This window comes from Eublepharis macularius, chromosome 1, assembly GCF_028583425.1.
Source record: "Eublepharis macularius isolate TG4126 chromosome 1, MPM_Emac_v1.0, whole genome shotgun sequence".
In the NCBI taxonomy this organism is placed as follows: Eukaryota; Metazoa; Chordata; class Lepidosauria; order Squamata; family Eublepharidae; genus Eublepharis; species Eublepharis macularius.
The window spans coordinates 44588539-44603126 of NC_072790.1; the positions used below are offsets into that span (position 1 = coordinate 44588539).

The 14588-nt window shown below is 39.0% G+C and overlaps 1 protein-coding gene across 5 annotated transcripts in view; it reads right to left on the minus strand.

The window, feature by feature from the left end:
* VSNL1 (visinin like 1) overlaps nucleotides 1–14588 on the minus strand; it is a 130359-nt gene that overhangs the window by 30751 nt on the left and 85020 nt on the right. The window lies entirely within an intron of this gene.

Below are 14588 nucleotides of genomic sequence, written 5' to 3' on the forward strand. Positions count from 1 at the left end.
CCATAGGAACACGCCTGGGCTTCACGCTAGGCTGATTCAGCCCATTTGGAGGCCCAAAGAAGAGACTCGAGGTAAATGCCAGGTCCCCCCTCCCACTGGGAGGGTTAAGGGGACCTGGCAACCCTAACTGGGAACTGTCCATTTAAATACAATATTGCATTTGGGGGCAATCCTGTTGAGTTGAAATGGTTAGACAGAGGAAAAATTCATCAGAAACAATCCTTTGAGAATTTGGTTCGGGTTACAAAGCAGACACTATTTGGATAACCTTTATATTAACAGCTATGTATGTATGTATGTATGTATGTATGTATGTATGTATGTATGTATGTATGTATGTATGTATGTATGTATGTATAATAACAACAACATTCGATGTAGACACCGCCCTTCAGGGCAACTTAACACCCACTCAGAGCGGTTTACAAAGTATGTTATTATTACCCCAACAATAATCACCCTGTGAGGTGGTGGGCCTGAGAAAGCTCCTAGAAGCTGTGACTAACCGAAGGTCACCCAGCTAGCTTCAAGTGGAGTGGGGAATCAAACCCAGTTCTCCAGATTAGCGTCCCAGCACTCTTAACCACTACACTAAACTGAGATAAGATGGCACTGAACATTAGGTTGGACATTAATAACAGCCATTTTGGATGCTAGCATAACTCACAAACTCACCCTACCAATTATATGTTTGCTGCCCATTCTACTTTACTTTTGGGGGGGAATTTTCCTAATTCCTGGTTAAAGTACAATTCTATGCATAATTTTATTTATTTTATTTATTATTTCGATTTATAAACTGCCCATCATCAGGGGCTCTGGGTGGTGAACAACAATAAGAACAAGAAAACAATAATTCTAAAATCAACATACAGTAAGCATTAATAAAATAAATTAACCAACTACATTAAAATGCAATGGTGAGGGGGAAACCCCCCCCCCAAAGGTGGGAGGCCAACTTTCCCCATCTATCATCTCTGAGGCAAAAAGGCTTGGCTACTCTCCCCGTACCACACACACATTTTTTGTTCCTGTGTAATTCCTACCAGTTCAAATTTGTCTCCTCTCTGAAAGTTCTTTCTCAGATTATTCCAAGAAATTCTTGGAATTATTCAAGAAGAAATTCTATTTTTCCTAATAACTTGGAACATCTTTAATTAGCATAAGAGAATGCAAATCTTGAGTTAAAATAAGAACCAGGCTTTATTTTGATTGTCTCAGGCATTATCTCTGGCAGACTCTCTTCAATTTAAAATGTTGTGATTGGTTCAGTCATCAGTGGACACATGAACACAATGGGTTGGATCTAGCCACCTTTTTAACCCCATCTCAGTTAATTCCCTGCTTTACTACAGTAGGTTATCATTTGCCCATCACTGGTGCTCCCCTATCACCTGCTGGCACTCAATGGGGCAGCAGAGGAAAAATGGGTGGGCAAAATGGCTATCTTCCAAGGCTACAAAGCAGTGACATCACCATGTAACCAGACACTCTAGGATTCACTCAAAACTTGATGATGTTGAGTTTTGGGAGAATTTTTAGTGCTTTCTTCAACATGGTGATAGCACTTCCAGTTAGGTAAACAGTGATTTTGCAGGGTCAGAAGATTGGTGCTATGGAAAATTCTACACCCTGCCATTTCCCCACACCTAACTTGGGTTCCCTGCAGCCATACAACAGCTGTGGGAAATGGCTTTTAAAAAATAAAAGAGAGCCCAAACAGGCTCAGAATGCCACCAAGAAGGGAAGAAGGGCTCCTGCCTCCCTCTCAAGCGCTTTCCCCCTGCCAAAACAATGCCGGGAGGGAGTTATTTCCCCATTTTTACAGCTCCCACATGCACAAATGGACCTAATTCTTTAAAAACCTGATTGTGTAGTTTGGCTTTTAAATACATTGTAACATTTCCACTCTCACACCAGAATTAGGATATTGGCGATTCCAGTAATTAAGAAGAGGTAACCAGACTTCTGCAAATTTCTTATTTTACCAAGATTTATGAGTACACATATATTTAAACTTCATAATCATATTCATAATCACCATGAACCAAATTGTAATTCACCACTGATGTTTTGTTGGAATCTTTTTGTTTGTTTGCTTCCATACGTGTGCTAAGACCATTCTAGTTGCAATAATTGTTTTACCAAGGCTACATTTTTCTGATATATGTCTTTTGAAATCAGATTAAGCAAGTGGAGTTGAGAGGTCAATTTTAATGTATATCCTATTACGCTTATAATTTCCTTATGAACTAAGGTCCAAAACTTAAAAACCAGAACACAATTCCACCGTAAATGTAACAAAGTCCTTCTATTGTTATCACATCTCCAACACTTATCTGAGCACCCAGAGATTTTGGCAAAAGTAGTTGGAGTTAAATGCCAGTGAAATAACATTTCAGACAGTTTTCCTTTATGCCTATATTAAAAGCTACTTGAGTAATTCCTCTCAATTTTCCCCATTGCTCTAATAGAATTGAAATTCCTTAGGGGAGTTCAGGAGCCACTGCAAGGCTACTCTATTCACTAGGCTCTTAATGGGATGTTGGCTGCAGGCTTAAAGAGAGGAATGTTATCCCATTATTGTAGCATTTGTTATGAAATGCATTCTATGGTGAGCTGCCTCCAAGAATTTGGAAGCTTGGGCACAAAACAAACAACTGATGTAAATTCTACTTAAATTAGAAGTCAGAGCTTGCTCTCTGTTTATACGTCTTTTACAGAATTTACCCATGAATATCAAACAGGCTGACCGTTTTACCACCAGGTGGTAGTGTTGTTAATCTCACTTATGCCGCATGAATGCACTGTTTTTTTCTAGAGATATTCAGAAAGAAATTTAGTATTGGTAAAAATGAAAACAGCTTTATCTTCTTTCAACGCAACGAAAAACACTAGCCAAAAACTCTACTGGAAGGCTGTCATAGGGACCAAATTGTAGTATCAGAAAGTCTCAACACACAGTTTAATCTAAAGGGTTAGATTCGTTGGATAAGTTCCATGCACATTAGATAGACTGCTTCCACACACATTGGATAATCCACTTTCAATACTCTTTAGTGAACATTTGGAACTGCTTTTCCATGTGTGGAACAAAAAACCCACTTCCAAAGGATTGCTAAAGTGCATTGAAAGTGCATTATTCAACGTATGTGGAAATGGCCCTAGTCTCAGCTGTGGAACGTGCTTTTTCTTCTGCCCAAACTTTGTTTGTGCAATGGCCCATTATGGAAACCACTGACCTTATGTAGGGAACATGATGGCTAAAGGGAACCTCCATGTTCAGAGGTAGTATATCCTGACTATCACTTGTTGTGGAGGGAGGCAATACTGGCTGTTGTCTTCACATCCTGCTGAAAGGCATCACAAAGCCATCTGATTGGCCTTATGAGAAACAAGGTACTGTGATTAGATAAAGTCTTGTTCTAATCCAGACAGGCTCTTCATTTAAATGGAAGCCAGACATATTCTCATTTTATTTACAAGTTCTGGGGTGAAAATGGATTGCATGCATTTCCATATGGACCATACATTTTACTGGTACTGTAATATCAGTGACGAACACAGGTAAAATGTTTTGCTGGAACTCCACTTAAAAAAAATAAATCCTGGACTGAAAATAAGAGACATCTAGGAAAAGCACAAATTTGCTTGCTGTCAGGCTATGGATGACAGGCTATGGCAGATAGATCCCTGTACCATTGTAGCAAGAAATCCAGGCTCTTGGTTGAATGGCTTTATTCAGAAATCAGATCATTTACACAGATATGTCCATAGGATTACTCAGAAGCAAGGTAAGCATCTAAGTAGTAAGAGAAGGTTGACAGGAATAATGACCTGTGGGAAAATCCTTTCTCTTAACCCACACGTTTGCTCCTTCCCCCTCCCAACAGTAAAACAGGACTTTTGGTGCGAACTGGTCGTGAGAATGTCTCACATATTTGTACTATCAAGTTGAGACACTGAGAAAGCAAGAGATCAAAGTTGAGACATAGCAGTGCATGGGAGTGAGCAGTATACAAGGTCAGCAGCACTGAAAGTTTCGACAGTCCGTTAGATAAGACACCTGGGGCTTCAATAAGCCTGATGAAATGAAACAGTTATGGCACTGGCAATAGGACATCAAGTTATTGTGTGAAACATTGGTTTAGAACAACAGGTCTGCATTAAGTATGGCATGGATGAGGCACAGACATGACACTTGTAAGCTATTTATAATACCAAACATTTCAAAGAATAATCAGTAGTGTATCATAGGCCAGACAGTCAGATTTCTATGCAACCTTGTCTGCTTTAAGAGACATAATGGGTTATGGAATTCTCTGTTTTAAATCATCCAGAGGAGATGCAGTTCAGGCTCCATGCTCGAAGCATTCTCTATACACATATCTCTCTCTCTCTATAAAGGTATATGTGAAAATGTATTTCTTCCTGCTTGATTAATTTATTTTGGAGTTCGTTTTATTCTCTAAACAGCTTTATCTCCAGTCAGCAGTCCATAAGGGTATATTTACTTCTTTTCATTTGTGTATGACGTCATCAGAATGATCATTTCCCAAAATTCAGGACACCAAAACTTGCAATCCCTCCCTCATGAAATTGCATCCTACTGCTCTTCTCGGCAAAGTGTGGAGCTTCTGGTGCCTTCTGGTGGAGGATGCTATTATTCCTTGCACCGGAAGAAGTTTCTACACATAGCCAACAGGAGTGGGAGGATTCAACTCAGTAGGTTGGATCCACCCAGCTTGTCCTTTTCACCATCCAAGAGAGTATGCTGGGGATCATGGGACGTTCTTGGCAATAACCAGGACTTTTTTCTGGGAAAAAAGGTGGTGGAATTCAGTGGGTTGCCAGCACAGGGGGCAACTCCTGGTGGGAGGTGATGCCCCTAGTACTAAGTACGAACGTGCAAAGTGCACGCACACTTCCGGGACTGCGCAATGACATCACTTTGGGTCAGCTGGAACAAGGGGGGAGTTTTTAAAAGTTTAAATAGCCCTCAGTGAAAATGGTCACATGGCCAGTGGCCCTGCCCCCTCATCTCCGGACAGAGGGGAGTTTAGATCTAAACTCTCCTCTGTCTGGAAATCAGGGGGTGGGGCCACTAGCCATGTGACCATTTTCAAGAGGTGCCGAGACTCTGTTCCACCGTGTTCCAGCTGAAAAAAAGCCCTGGCAATAACCATGCAGGACAGGGACTATAGTAAGGAGGGTTATTAAGATGGACCTGAAAAAGGTGGCTGGATCCAGCTCATTACTTATGTTTCTTGAAAAGGAGCTTACACCTCTACTTTTCTGCCACTCTGTGTTTTCCCCTACCAGTTTTATGTGCACTGATTCCAGTGCATTCCAGTCATGCTATAAGCTGCAAAAAATCCTTCTGATTCATCATCTCTCTGGTTTTTCGCATACTCCTCTTCCATGAAAGGATTTTTCTCTGTTTGTACATAATCACTTGTGCTTAGACAGGTAGTTCTATCCTGTCTCATGCCAAGCCGGCCCTTTATTTCTTTAGTCACACCATATCATAGCAAGGCTAACCATAGACTATCTCATTAGCCTTTATTTCACTGTTTTCTTTCCATTCATGCTGCTTGTTGATGATGTTTAATAATGAAAATTAGGGTCGTAACACTGAAGTTGTTTGCTTTGAACTTCCATTTACATAGGAATTGTTTCCAAGTAAATACTTTAAGGATTGAAATGAAGAATTTGTGAGAAATTTGAACTTACAATTCCACTCAGTACAAGCCTAAAAATAAAACGTACTTGTGATGGACAGGCCCTGATAAGGACTGAAACAAGTCTTAGATACATTTCCCATTCCTTAGGCTATATAACAAATAGGTCCAGACTTCATTTTGTTGCCAACTACTGAATGCTGCGGTAGTGTTGCATGAATATGAATACAATCAATAAATTAGGACAGTTGACCATGACTGTTGAAGAATAAGGAAGTTGAGGGCTATTCAGTTACTTCTGTGGATACAATGCTGATTCCGCACACGTTGGATAATGCACTTCCAATCCTCTTTAGAGATCATTTGGAACTGAATTTTTCGTGTGTGAAACAAAAAATCGACTTCCAAATGATTGCTAAAGTGCATTGAAAGTGCATTATCCAACATTTGCGGAATCAGCCAATGAGCGGGAGTGGATTTTGCTAATTATCCCCTTTGGAAGTAGCCCCAAACACCCCCTAAAATGATTTCTCCTGGGGGATGGGGAACCTACTCCCCAGGAATAGGTTAGAGGAAGACTGGAAGTTTCCCGTGTCGGATGAGTTTGCAAAAATCGCACTCCCCCTTCTTTGAGCCCATGGAAACATAGGCAGAATCCAAGTTTATCATTGTAATATTAAAGCTACTTTTAACATCTGTCTGTTTAACATACCCTGAGGAAGTTAACCTGCATAACCCTAGTTATCTGTATGAATAAACATCTCCTTAACAATCTTTTGGACATTCAACTTACAATGTAGATCTCAGCTTAAAACTTTATTGTTCCTTTGTTATTAATATGGATAATTCTTTGGGAATACCACTGGAAAACGAATTACAAGCCGGTAGCTGTGTTGGTTTACAGTAGAAAAGCAAGATCCGGGTCCTACTGGCACTGGTAAACAAGATGGATTAATCTTGTTTACCTAGTCTACTAACAGAGATCTTGATTTAAAAAAAAATATATTTTATTTATAATTTTTTAACAGTACAACCATACAAAAGCTAGTTATAAAATAGAAATTGCAAATTACAGTAAGGTCTATATAACTTGTCTAAATGGTTACAACATTATAAAGCATAAGTTGAATAATCGCTTAACATGAACTACAAAATACTAAATAAACAAAACAAGTTGTATTATTACTATATCTGCTAAATTAAAGTAAAAAATTGCAGATGTTTAGGAGGGTGTAGCTCAGTAATAATTAAATATTCAAAAAAAATTAGTTAGAAAATCACTTTCCTTCAAATAGTTTTGTGTTTGGTATAGATTATCATACATTTTCTCTTGAATATAGTGGTCCCAGACTTTGCTAATCCAAACTTCAACCGTTGGAATTTTTGTAGATTTCCAATTAAATGCTATTAAAGATTTCGCTGCCATTAAAAGACTTCGTATTAGTTTCTTCCAAATATGAGGAATTATAACAGTATCCCATTGATCTAAGAAAATCAATTTGGGATCTAGTGGAACAGAATAGCCTGTAACCTCATGTATTTGTCTTAAGATTTCCTTCCAAAATGTTTCCAAATGAGGGCATTCCCATCAGCAGTGGGCGAATGTACCAATAACGTCACATCCTTTCCAACAAAATGGTGGGTTAGATGGTGAGATTAGTGAAAGTTTCTTCGGGGTTATATAGCATCTATGAAGTATTTTATATGACTGGATTTTGGTTGAACTAATACATGAATTTAATATATTGGAAGACCAATTTTTTTCCCATTGAGAAGCTGTATTTTCTAAATTACAATCTTGTGATCTTGATTCTTGAATGAATCTTGAATTTCATCATTATCTACATCCCACATTGCTCAGTGCTTTACCATTCAGAGAGTACCTGTACTTTCAAAACAATCAGTGGGTGCATAATTTCACACTGTGAATGCAATCCTAAACAAGTCTACTTGGAATTAACTCCCACATTGTTCAATAAGACTTATTCCCAGGAAAGTGTTCTTGGAATAGCAACGTTTGTTCCGTTTCAAGCCAATGGTGCATGATTAAAAAGGTAAGAAATTTGTTTTAATGTTCTTACAACACAGAAAAATAAACAACACTTTAAAAGAGTAGAGGTACATTTAAAGTGGCCGTACAATTAATATATTCCCAGGAGAAGTCTCAGACTCCAGTTTAATTGGAGACTTACCAATATTATGATCAGCTATGAAGTTGCCAGATTCTCTTCTAATAAGGATCTGGTGTTTTGCAGCCAGGCACATATTTTCCTCAGCCATCACTTTAACTGGAATAATGTAACAATGCCATGCGCATAATATAGTACTGGGGGCTTCATAATTATAGCTGGATACCCGCTGTACAGGTTTTCTAGGTTCTGAATCTATAAAGACTGCCAATGAGGAAGAAGGAGGTGAGCGATTGTAAAACGATGTCTGTTGAGTCATGATAAACTGGAATATTAACCTTTGTGAGATGAAGGAAACCAACACATCATTCCTTCTCTAACTCTAAATAGAGTTACACCCTACTAATCTCACAATGGGTTTAGAAGGGTGTGTAACTCAGTTTAGGATAGCACTGTAATTGAGGGAACAGTAGAGAAGCAAAGAAATGTGGAAGGTTTTTTTATTTTTTAATTCAGGTGTCCGTTAAGCTGACTTTCCTTATCTCTTTTCAACATCTGTTTAATAGTGTATGAGATTTTATTATATTATACAAGCACCTAGAGAGCTAATTGCATGTTGCTATCCATCTGCTTTGCATTAAATCTAGTACTGAGTTAATCATCTAGATAGCCAAGGAAAACAGATGGGCTATGGTCTTTCTGGAAACCACCTCTGTTCTTACCCATAAGTCTTCTCTCACAGTATAGGAACATGAGCTGTGATTACTAGGAATCCAAAGAGACAAGATGCTGAGAGACTCATGACAGCCTCCATTTAAGCTGAATTACACAGCTATGTGAGGCCCAGTTCAGATCTTCCATCCTTGTATGGTTTCATTTATTGATACTAACCCCCTCCTTGGCTCTATTGCAGCCCTTTGAAGTAAAAAAGAAAAAAGGCAAATGGAAGAATAAAGGGATAATAAGAGTTTCCCCACTTTTATTAGTGAGGCTTAGGGGTAGAAGGGTTAAACCTCTTCTCTCCACCCTGCAAGATCCCTGACATGAATTAGGGCCCTGGGTTGGCTGCAATTCAGCTAAAAGATGCGGGTAAAATCCATGAGCTTCACTACACTTACTTTGACGCTGACTGGTTAAGGAAATTCATTTTGCTCATAAACAGAAGTATTCACTTTGTTATTAATACTTTACACAGTGTAGTCCAGAATGATGAAGAAATAATGAGGCACAAATGGTAAGACTAATTCAGCCCCGCCTTTCTTTGTCTTGTCAAATCTACTGATTGGATGTACAGAAGATGAGTGCCTTCAGCCATCTGCGGTACTTGGATTTGAGGGGGGAAATGGGCAAAATGGTTTGTTCCCCCACCAGGTAACCATTGGGAAAAAATAGCATGCAAGACTAGAAATGAACATACAGTATGTTTTCAGCAGCATGAATAATTGTTTTAGACACCCAGCTTACCAGAACTGAGCACAGATTCTAATCTTTCTTCTTGTGCAACTTTTTAGGAGTAATATGCATCTGTGAGCTAAAGTTTCTAAATCTCCCATTTAACATGGGCCCCTGGAATGTAGATCAGTTGATATATAGTGGTGCAGAACAAACAACAGCAGCAAAAATCCCTACAGTTGCCATCAAAATCTTGCCTAAAGTAAAATGCAAAGGGGGACTCTTCCTGACACAAAATTCTGAGGATTTATGAAGAAAGCAAAAGCTTCAGTAAGACTAGCAACCTTGCTTGGGAAGGCATTGTTGTACATTTCGAAATTATCTCTACATTTTGCTTAAAGAGAAATGCAAAGTGAATTTGGAAACTTTTAAGTTGGAATCTCAGGTGAAATTCCTGAAGAGTTTCCTATGAAGCTCAGGTGTCCTGCAGTTAGTTTAAAACTGTTTTCCCTTCACAACAGACCAAAGGTCCTCCTCAGAACCAACCCCCCTTTTAAAACTGGGCAGGAATTAATCTCCTAAGAAGACATAACCCTTCTTCTTTTGGCTTGAAAGGGAGTCTCCACCTACTATTCAATCACTCTTGCCAAAACATACTCCAAGTTCTATGGAGTCTGTGTCAAGTGGGCTTCAGCTTATGCTGACACTTATATTAAGAATTCTTAAATAGAATTCTTCTTCAGGATGGGGATGTTAGAGTTAAGGCAAAAGACTTCTCTTCCCTCAGTCCAGAGGGGAACCGGTCTGACCTTCCCTCTCAGACTCACTCCTGCAGATTTGCATAGCTTAATTGGAGTGCTATTCTTCTAGGAAAAAGAGTTACTGGAAAAACATAAAAAGAACCATGCTGAATCAGACCAGTCATTGTTCTAGTCCAGCATCCTGCATCACACAGCAGCCAACCAGCTGCCCTGGAGGGCAAAGAAACAGGCAATTTAGGCCATGAACCTCCACTGATGCTGCCTCTATATGGAGTTTTCCTTTAGTCACTATGGCTAGTAGTATGGCTAATGGAGAGATCCAGTTTGGTGTAGTGGTTAAGAGTGGTGTGACTCTCATCTGGAGAGCTGGGTTTGATTCCACCACTCCTCTGCCTAAAGCCAGCTAGGTGACCTTGGGTTTGTCACGGCATCTTGGAGCTCTCTCAGCACCACCCTCCTCATAGGGTGATTGTTGTGGGCCTGGGGTCTTAGTTGTCCTGAAGGGTGGTATATAAATCAAATGTTATAGTAGCCATTGATGGACCTGTCCTCCATGAATCTGTCTACTTCCTCTGGCAGTGAATTCCACAATTTAATTACTCATTGACTGAAGAAGTATTTCTTTTTATCAGTTCTGAATTTACTGCCCATCAGCTTCATTGAATTTTAGTATTATGGGAGAGGGAGAAAAGGTTTTTCTGCTCACTTTCTCTACCCCACGCATAATATTATAAACCTCTAACTTCACCATGCTCCCCAGTCTCTTTTTTTATTGGTCTGTATGGATTTCTGAAGACCTATGGACAGAACTATGACAAAGATCATAAGCCCCAGTCTGGATATTTAAATCTGTGTTGCTATGAACTTTTTCTTTTTTCTTTTAAATTTCAGTTTTTCTTTTAATAATATACTGCAGGCCTTATTTTGTACACTGTACAAAGCTGTCTTAAAATTACAAAACAACCACATCCTGCTTAGTGATCTCACTGTTTAAAAAAAAGGCAAGGGATTTGTACAAAAGGCCTTGTGAGCTGTTACTCAGAAAATAAGGGGAGTAGGCAACCACAACTCCCATTAAATCAAATGGAATTCCTATGAAGAGGAGCAATTTGTTTGCTTTGTGCAAATTGCCTCAGTATTAGCTTTAATTCACAAATAGAGTTTTAATTTACTTGGGATTTTAAGCTCCTTCAGGCAGGGATTTGCTGGTTATGGTTTTTAAGCGCTTAGTAGACTCACTAGCAAATTATATTTAAAAAAACAATGTGGTTAAAAAGTAATGATGTCTTAATAATGACTCATTTAATGTATTTCTTGTGGCCCAAGCCAACAGATTTTGACTTTATAATAATGACTGCACCATTGGTGACATGGATGTAGTAAGGACCAAAAGACGACTCTACATGCAACCGGACCCTAAAGCATAACAATATCACTATGTGCCAAAGCACATGACACACAAGAGCCTTGGAAACTGATAGTATATAAAATATATACACCATAGATACGTCTTGCCAAAGTTTCTCATGTCTACAAAAATGGAAATTCCTCAATTAATCTTACTGGGACTGATTCTACCTGCTTCTTTTGACGACGAAAGCAAGTATTTTGTTTTCTTAGAAGACACCAAGAAAAGAGCAACAAATAAGATGCACCAAATGTCTGTCTCAGTAAACCTAATGCTTCAATGTCCATCTATTGCAAGTCCATTCCCAAGTTTGTTTTGGCTGAACAAGGAAAATTCTGGCTGAATCTGATAGCCAATTGTTCAGTGTCCTCCCCAAAACTAGCAGCTGGCATGATGTAGTGGTGTAGTGGATACAATGTTGGACTCCAGGAAAAAACAGATTCGAACCCCCGCTTCTACCATGGGAGCTTACTGGATGATCTTGGGCCCATCACAAACTCTCAACCTAGCCTACTTCACACAGTTGCTGTTGTGGGAAAATGGAGAACAGGAAAATGATATTATAAACCACCTTTGAGTCTGGACTGGGAAGAAAAATGAGATTTACATAAATAAATAAATGTAATTAAGTATAGCTACTGCTTCAATACTGCCTCTGGGCACATCAAAATAATCAGATACATGAGCAAATATAACCTACAAAAGGCTTTCAAGTGCTATCTTCTCTACTCTCTTTCCAATCCCAAACAGAGGAAAACTAATACACATTTTAAGACAATTTTTGCCATAAATATTCATCCTATTATACGGAATTTGACTCAATTGTGGGCTGGTCTGTACAGACCCAACTGGAGAAATTAAATAACGCATTAAAATAGACCTATTAGTAAGTGCAATGAGTCAAGTAGCTTCTGTTGAAAGACGAAGTCTTTGTTCCAAAGCTATGATGAGGACAACTTTCATAATGAATATTGAATCTTAGGTGAGGAGGTGGATCCAATTCCAATTAAAAGGAAGAATTTAGTTTCATCTGACCACAGATTACTCTTTCTGAAAAAATACCTGTTAACTTTCTAACCAGCAATGTATGAACTGGGAATCAATACTGAGAGACGAACTTATTCCAAATCTCCTGGGCTACATTGTATGCTTAGTAAGATCTTAATTCTTGCTTTTTTTCAGATTACTGAAAATTCTATTGCTTCCAGTGGTTCTCATCATGTTAACTTGTACGGGAAGTAACAGTAAAGATAAAACTAAAAACTTCAACATAATCAGCCTAAGTCCAAGAATGCAAAGTCAATTATTTATATGGTGTATTTAAATATTTTAGTCGAATGTTCTTCAGTTCATAATGCAGCTTCTATGTTAGTAAGACACAAAGAAGCCAATATCTGTGTAGAGAAAGTTCAGCCCAACCCACAATTCAACTCACTCACCAACTAAGGCAGATCTCCCACTGCTTCTGCTACAGATGACCTGTCTTTTTTGCAGGCTGTTTGATCCTACCGAAAGATTTGTAATTGACTACAGGTAGCCATGGGAGTGGCATGAGGTGCAAATTAGGGGCCTGCAGTGGAAATTTGCTGTGAGAAACAACCCGATAAATAAATTTTGCAGTGTGTTTAATCCAACCTAGTTGCCCACCTGCTTCTGGCAAATTGCAGTTGTCTCCAGGCAACATTGATTATATCGGGCTTTTGCTCCTTATAAAATAATTTGCCTCTGCTCGAAGTGTTTTACATTGGCTATACACACCCTGTGAGTTAGGACAGGTCAGTAGGAATCTAAAACAAATGAACCTAAAAGAGTTTTATCATCTGATCTCTCCAAGACAAGATTTACAGCCAATAACAACAACAACAACAACAACAACATTCGATTTATATCCCGCTCTTCAGGACAACTTAATGCCCACTCAGAGCGGTTTACAAAGAAGAGTTACTGAGCAGAGTTACTCCAGTCTAAGCCCATTGATTTCAACGGGCTTAGACAAGAGTAACTATTCTTAAGATTGGAGTGTTCGTTTCCGAAAACTGATTTCCCATTGTCATGGGTAGCATTCATATACTATGGTTAATATTGAGGGTCCTATAACTGAGGCGCTTCTACGTACAACCAGGTATCCAAATTATTTCTCATTCTCAACATTTCAATTGTGGAAGTTTTCACCTTTGGCTGCAAGTCACACAAGTGATTGTATGTCCGTGTCCGTGGCTGATTCCGCACACGTTGGATAATGCACTTTCAATGCACTTTATCAATCGTTTGAGGTGGATTTTTTGTTCTGCACACGGAAAAATCCGTTCCAAATGATATATATAGAGAGGATTGGAAGTGCATTATCCAACGTGTGCAGAATCACTCTGCATCCGTCTGTTGGAGTGTGAAGCAGCTCTTCGTTCCACTAAATTCAGTGGAACTTCCCCTTCAGAACTGTGGAAGAAAGTTAAAGGTGGAGGAACACTTCTTATGGACTCATTCAACAGAAGCATAGACTAGCTGAGTCACTGAATTGGACTGGATTTATGGAGTTAGACTAGTTAAATCACCTATATTGATTGCTCTGCTGTAGTAAGTGATCCTTACGTGCTAAAGTTACAGCTCTCACCTGTGCTTCTGGTAGGGTTGCCAGCCCCTGGTGGGAGTGAAGGATATCCCACCCTCAGAGCATCATTTTGTGTAGTGGTTACAGTGCTGGCGTGTTGGACTAGGATCTGGGAGGCCCAGGTTCAAATCCCACTTTGCCATGGATGCTCACTTGGGCCAGTCACACACTCTCAGTCTAACCTACCTCACAGGATTGTTGTGGGTATGAAATAGAAGAGAGGAGAAAAATATGAGCTGCTTTGGGTCCCTATTGGGGAGAAAAGCGAGGCATAAATAAAGTAAAATAAAAATAAAATAAATAAATTCAGGTTACAGCCGGACATGGGAGATAAGAAAGTCCTGTTCCATTATCAAAAGTCATTTTCATCAGCAGAAATGACTGTTGGATCCAGACCATTGTTTATTTATTTAAATATTATATACCCCACTTTTCTAGTCAAAGTTTACTCTTATTTCCAGAAGTCATATTCTCCATTTCTTATTTTCTCCATGATAGTTCTTGCTAGTATTTTATCTTTATGAAGGGATATGGATAATCAGATTACCCTTGAATTCTCCCTTAATTATGATTTTGGAGCTTGTACACTGTACGGTTAAGAACATGAGC